This window comes from Canis lupus, chromosome 29, assembly GCF_048164855.1.
Source record: "Canis lupus baileyi chromosome 29, mCanLup2.hap1, whole genome shotgun sequence".
NCBI lineage: Eukaryota > Metazoa > Chordata > Mammalia > Carnivora > Canidae > Canis > Canis lupus.
In genome coordinates this window covers 20,811,537-20,817,150 of record NC_132866.1, presented here as the reverse complement: position 1 = coordinate 20,817,150, position 5,614 = coordinate 20,811,537, and the positions used below count along the sequence as shown (strand labels likewise).

Sequence of the window (5,614 nt, the reverse complement as noted above, 5' to 3'; positions counted from 1 at the left end):
TGTCAAAGTTTGGAAGCAACTAAGATGCCCTTCAGTAGGTGAATGGATAAACTATGGTATATCTATACAAAAAACATTATTCAGTAATATAAGGAAAAGAACTAGTTAGATACAAAAATAATAGAAGAAATTTAAACACACAGCTAAGTGAAGGAACCCAGTCTGAGAAAAATGCATGCTGTAGGATTTGAACTATATGATGTTTCAGAAAAGGCAAAACTCTCCAGACAGTGAAAAGATAAGAGCTTGCCAGAGTTTAAGGAAATAGAGGGAAAGATGAATAAGTTGAGCACACAGCATACTTAGATCAGTAAACTGTTCTGTAAAATATTGTGATGCATTTTTCAAAACCCACACAACTGTACAACATGAAATAAACCCCAATATAAAATATGAACATCATTTTGTAAAAATATATCAACATCGGTTATTTTTTTTTTTACAAATGTAGGAAACTAATGCAAGATGATAGTAATAGGGGGAAGTGGGAAGAGACATGGTTTATTGGAAACTCCACTTCCTGTTCAATTTTTCTATAAAGCTAAAACTACTCTAAAAAATAAATTTACTAAAAATAATAATAATAAAATAAAAATAAATTTACTAAATTTTTAAAAAAGGACTTGTATTACAATATAGTTAAGGTGTCTTTTCAAAGTATCAATCAACTGCAAATAGCAAAAAGTCCTATTAATTTTCCAAATTTATTTTTGTTATATAAATGTAATTGTATATTTGATTTCCATGAAAATCAAATTCATAAATATTAAATTACTCTCTAAGTAAATGTTTAAAATACAATTAGAAGATAAAAATATTGAACTGTTTTATAATCAACTATAAGAACAAAAAAGACATGCACATTGTCTGGAAGCAATATAAAAATTAAACCAGTTGTATTAAGGTTGTAAAATTTTATATTATAAAAATCTTAAACATAAATTCATATTTTAATGAGAATTTTCTTCTAACATTCTATTTTTAAGTAATTATAGACCAGAGATCTGCAAAAATAGTTCACAGCCCTTCCCAGATTTTTTCAAGGGTGAAATCTTATATAATATTAATATAACATCAAAAGCAGAAAATTAATATTGACACAATATTGTCAACTAAATTACAGATATAAGTTACTTTTTACTATTTTTGAGATGCACTTTTTATGCGTGCATGCATAGCTCTATGCAATTTTATGTCATGAATAGATACATCTATATTACTATAATCAAGATATAGAACTGCTCCAACATCACAGAGGGACTTGTACTACTGCTACATATTAGCACACCCTGTTCCTTCACTTTTGCCTTGTTTTCTGGCAAGTACTAATCTTTTCTCCAACTCTATAGATTTTCCTGAATGTGATAGAGATATCATTATACAATATGAAACCTTTTGAGACAGACTTTTTCATTAGGCATGTTTTAGAAATCCATAAGGTTTTTATATGTATCGATGCTTAATTCTTCTTATTGCTGAGTAGTATTCCATTGTATAGATATTCTAGAATTTATTTTTTCACCTCTCAAAGGACATTGATGTTGTTACAGATTTTGTTATTACAAACAAAGCTGCTTTAAACAATCACGTACAGATTTTTGTGTAATAATCACATGGTATGAACAATCATGTCCTTTTTAATGTTTGTATCCTCAAAAATTTAAAAATAGAGTTACTGTAGATTCAGCAATACTACTTCTGGATATACATTCAAAGAAGTCAAGATCTATTTCCATAGCAATAGCAATCACGATATCTCATCGTGATTGTATCTTGCATTTTCCTGATGATTAGGAAAATGTGATGATGATCAGCATCACTATGCTAAGCACCTTTTCATGTAACTGCTCGCCATTTGTATGTCTTCTTTTAAGAAATATGTATTCAGGTACTTCACTCATTTTTTCAGTTACATTTTTTTTCCTTTTGGTTATTGAGTTGTATCAATTCTTTAAATATTTTGGATATTAACACTTTATCAGATGTATGGTTTGCAAATATTTTCCAATTCCATAAGTTTATTTTGTTGATGGTTTCTTCTGATGCACAGAGGATTTTTAGTTCAATATGGTTCAAAAAGTTTTATAGATTCAGGTCTTATATTTAAGTCTTCAATACATCTTGAGGTTATTGTTGTATATTTGCAACGTAAGTGTCCAGTTTCATTGCTTTCAATTTGAAAGTTAGATATCTAGTTTTCACAACACCATTTATTGAAGGGACTATTTTTTCCACATTGTATATTCTTGGCTTTGTTAAAAATTAATTGACCATATATGCATGGATTTATTAATTCTCTACTCCTTTCTATTGATCTATGTGACTTTCTACATCAATACCATATGGTTTTCATTATGATAGCTTTATAATATAGTTTGATATCAGGAAGTGTGATGCCTCCTGCTGTGTTCGTAGGTTTCTTAAGTTTCTTAAGTGTTCTTAAGTTTCTTAAAATGACTTTATCTTGTTCTTCCAATCCATGAACACAGAATATCTTTCTTCAATTTCTTTCATCAATGTTCTCTAGTGTTCAGTATATAGATATCTCACCTCCTTGGTTAAATTTGTTCTTAAGTTATTATATTTGATGCTATTGTAAATGGTATTGTTTACTTCATTTCTTTTTCAGATAGTTCATTGATAATGTATAGAAATGCAATTGGTTTCTATATGCTAATTTTGTATCCTGGAACTTTAATGAATTTACTAGCTTTAATGAGTTCTTTTGTGGAATTTTTAGAGTTTTCTCTATAGATCATATCATCTGAAAATAGACAATTTTACTTCTTCCTTTACAGTTTGCATTTTTTTTCTTTTTCTCCCCTACTTGTTCTGGATAGCATTTTGTACATTGAATACAGGTGGTAACAATGGGAATCCTTGTTTTGTTTCCAATCGTAGAGGGAAAACTTTCAGCTTTTCACCACTGAATATACTAGCTGTGAGTTTTTCACCTATGTGAGTTTTATTATGTTGAGGTACATTCCTTCTAAACCTAACTTTTTAAACATTTTTATGATAAAGAGTATTAAATTTTGCCAATTTTTTTTGCATATCCTGAGATGATCATTTGATTTTCCTCTTTTTAATAATCAAAAGATTTTATTCTAGTAGCTATAATTACAGTACTTGTTTGTTGAAATGAAAACTGAAAACAAGTATAAAAATCAGTTGATTACTAATTGTGTATTGAAAGCAATAAGAGGTACCACCATGCCAAATAAACCAGCCCTGAAGATTTCCCCAAGATAAACTTTAACAGCTCCACTTCTCCAATGTTTATCAAAATACAAAAGGAAAAAGTAGAGGTTATCATTTTGATGGTGAGCCTGACCCTTGCAGGCTGAGGGAGTGAAAGCACATGTAGACGGGGGCTCCTATATTCAAGGACTGAGGTTCTAGGATTACTGGCCCACCCATCCTTCTGCTGGTGAGACCCCAGGCAGCCCAAAGCAAACCAGAGTGCCCATGCTGACCCAGGGAAGACCAGGTCCCTCTGAGGGGTCCATGAATGGTAGCTGCAGCCCCATAGCCCAGTGGCTGTATAAGCAGAAGTACAAGCACAAATCCTAGGGGATGTGGAATGATCCAAGCAGGGTGAATCACAGAGACATTATTGTGACCATGCAGAATGTATCATGGCTGATTCCACCTGGCCTCACATTCCTGAGGGGAAAATGTCCACTGGTGGACCAGACTCAGGCCACTACTGCAGAACCTATACTAGGCACTTTTCTCCATTCTGTGTGTTCTACTTAATTTGTATTTTTAACTATTTTAAAAATGTATTGAGTTCAGGCTAAAAACCAACCACTCAAATGGATCTCAAAACAGATCTAATGCCCAGAGAAGGAGTGCCAGTTTGGTCCACATAGCAACGTCTGGAGGCTCTGTGTGACTAAAACCCTTACTCACTATTGAAGAGTGGGTTGACTCTCTTGTTACAATTTAAAAACAAAACAAAGCAAAACAAAAAGTTGAGCAATACTGCATGGAAGTACCAGAAACTGCATTATTGGGAACACAAAATATTTACATTAAATTAAATCCCTGGATGCAAGCTGAGTCTGCACATTTATGGCATGGTGAAGTACACTGTGACCAACCAAGGAGACAGTTTCTGGCACTCACACCATGGGCAGGTAAAGCAAAGTGAAAGGAGAGATTGTGAGGGGGCTGGGGAGCAGAGCTCACTTCTGGTTCTGAAGCTAAATGGACAGCCAGTCCAGTCCTTCATTGAGCCCATTCCCACTGGTTGCACATGTCTCATGAATCTACCAGTTCCTACAGTACAGGGAATGCAGACCCAGTTTGTCCATAATCTTGGCTGCATTCATGGAATTGGGGAGGTCCTGCTTGGTTGCAAACACCTTGGTTGCAAGTTCATCCTTCACCAGCATCTTCATGAGCTACTTATAGTCCTCTTTCACATCATCTTTGTTATTGTCAACCACAGAGAGGACACCTTATGCATTCTGGAAGTAGTGGCACCAGAGGCCAGATCTTGTCTTGGCCTTCCACATCCCACACAGTGAAGCTGATATTCTTATACTATTATTTCCACATTAAAGCCTGTGGTGAGGATAGTGGTCATGATCTCATCCAGCTTTAGCTTGTATAGGATGGTGGTCTTGCGGGCAACATCCAAGTGTACCATGAGAATGTGTACATTCTTTTTGCCAAAAAGATCCCTGAAGAGGTTCATAAAGATATTCCTCGTGCTGTAGACTGATGAAAGCAACACTGACCACAAAAATCATTGGCAGCCACAGGCAGGCTGCTGCTCAGAGACTGATTGGTTTTACTCCCACTGATCATGTGACCATTCTTTATTCTGTTAATATGGCGAATCATGTTCACTGATTTGCATGCATTAAGCCATCCTTGCATCAAAGAAATAAATTGCCTTTAATCATGATGTATGATCCTTTTAGTACACTATTGCATTTGTATTATTGTTTTGTTGAAGATTTTTAAATGCATGTTTATAAGGAATATTAATGTATCTTTTTCTTATAGTGTCTTTATCTTGATTTGATACGAGGATAATATTGGCCTTGTCTTTTTTTAAAAAATTTTTTATTGGAGTTCAATTTGCCAACATATAGCATAACAACCAGTGCTCATCCCATCAAGTGCTCCCATCAGTACCCATCACCCAGTCACTCCCACCCCCGCCCACCTCCCCTTCCACCCCCCCAGTTCCTTTCCCAAAGTTAGGTGTCTCTATGTTCTGTCACCCTCTCTGATATTTCCCACGCATTTTTCCTCCTTTCCCCTTTATTCCGTTTCACTATTTTTATATTCCCCAAATGAATGAGACCACATAATGTTTGTCCTTCTCCGATTGACTTATTTCACTCCACATAAATAACCTCCAGGTACATCCACATCGAAGCAAATGGTGGGATTTGTTGTTTCTACTGGCTGAGTAATATTCCATTGTATGCATAGACCACATCTTCTTTATCCATTCATTCTTTCGATGGACACGGAGGCTCCTTCCACAGTTTGGCTATTCTGGACATTGCTGCCATAAACATCGGGGTGCAGGTGTCCCGCTGTTTCACAGCATCTGAATCTTTGGGGTAAATCCCCAGCAGTGCAATTGGTG

At 34.8% G+C, this 5,614-nt stretch overlaps 1 pseudogene; it reads right to left on the bottom strand.

Annotated features, from left to right (window-relative positions):
• Nucleotides 1-4,208: 4,208 nt before the first annotated feature.
• Nucleotides 4,209-4,705, bottom strand: LOC140620628 (ADP-ribosylation factor 1 pseudogene; annotated as a pseudogene).
• Between the last annotated feature and the right edge of the window lie 909 nt (nt 4,706-5,614).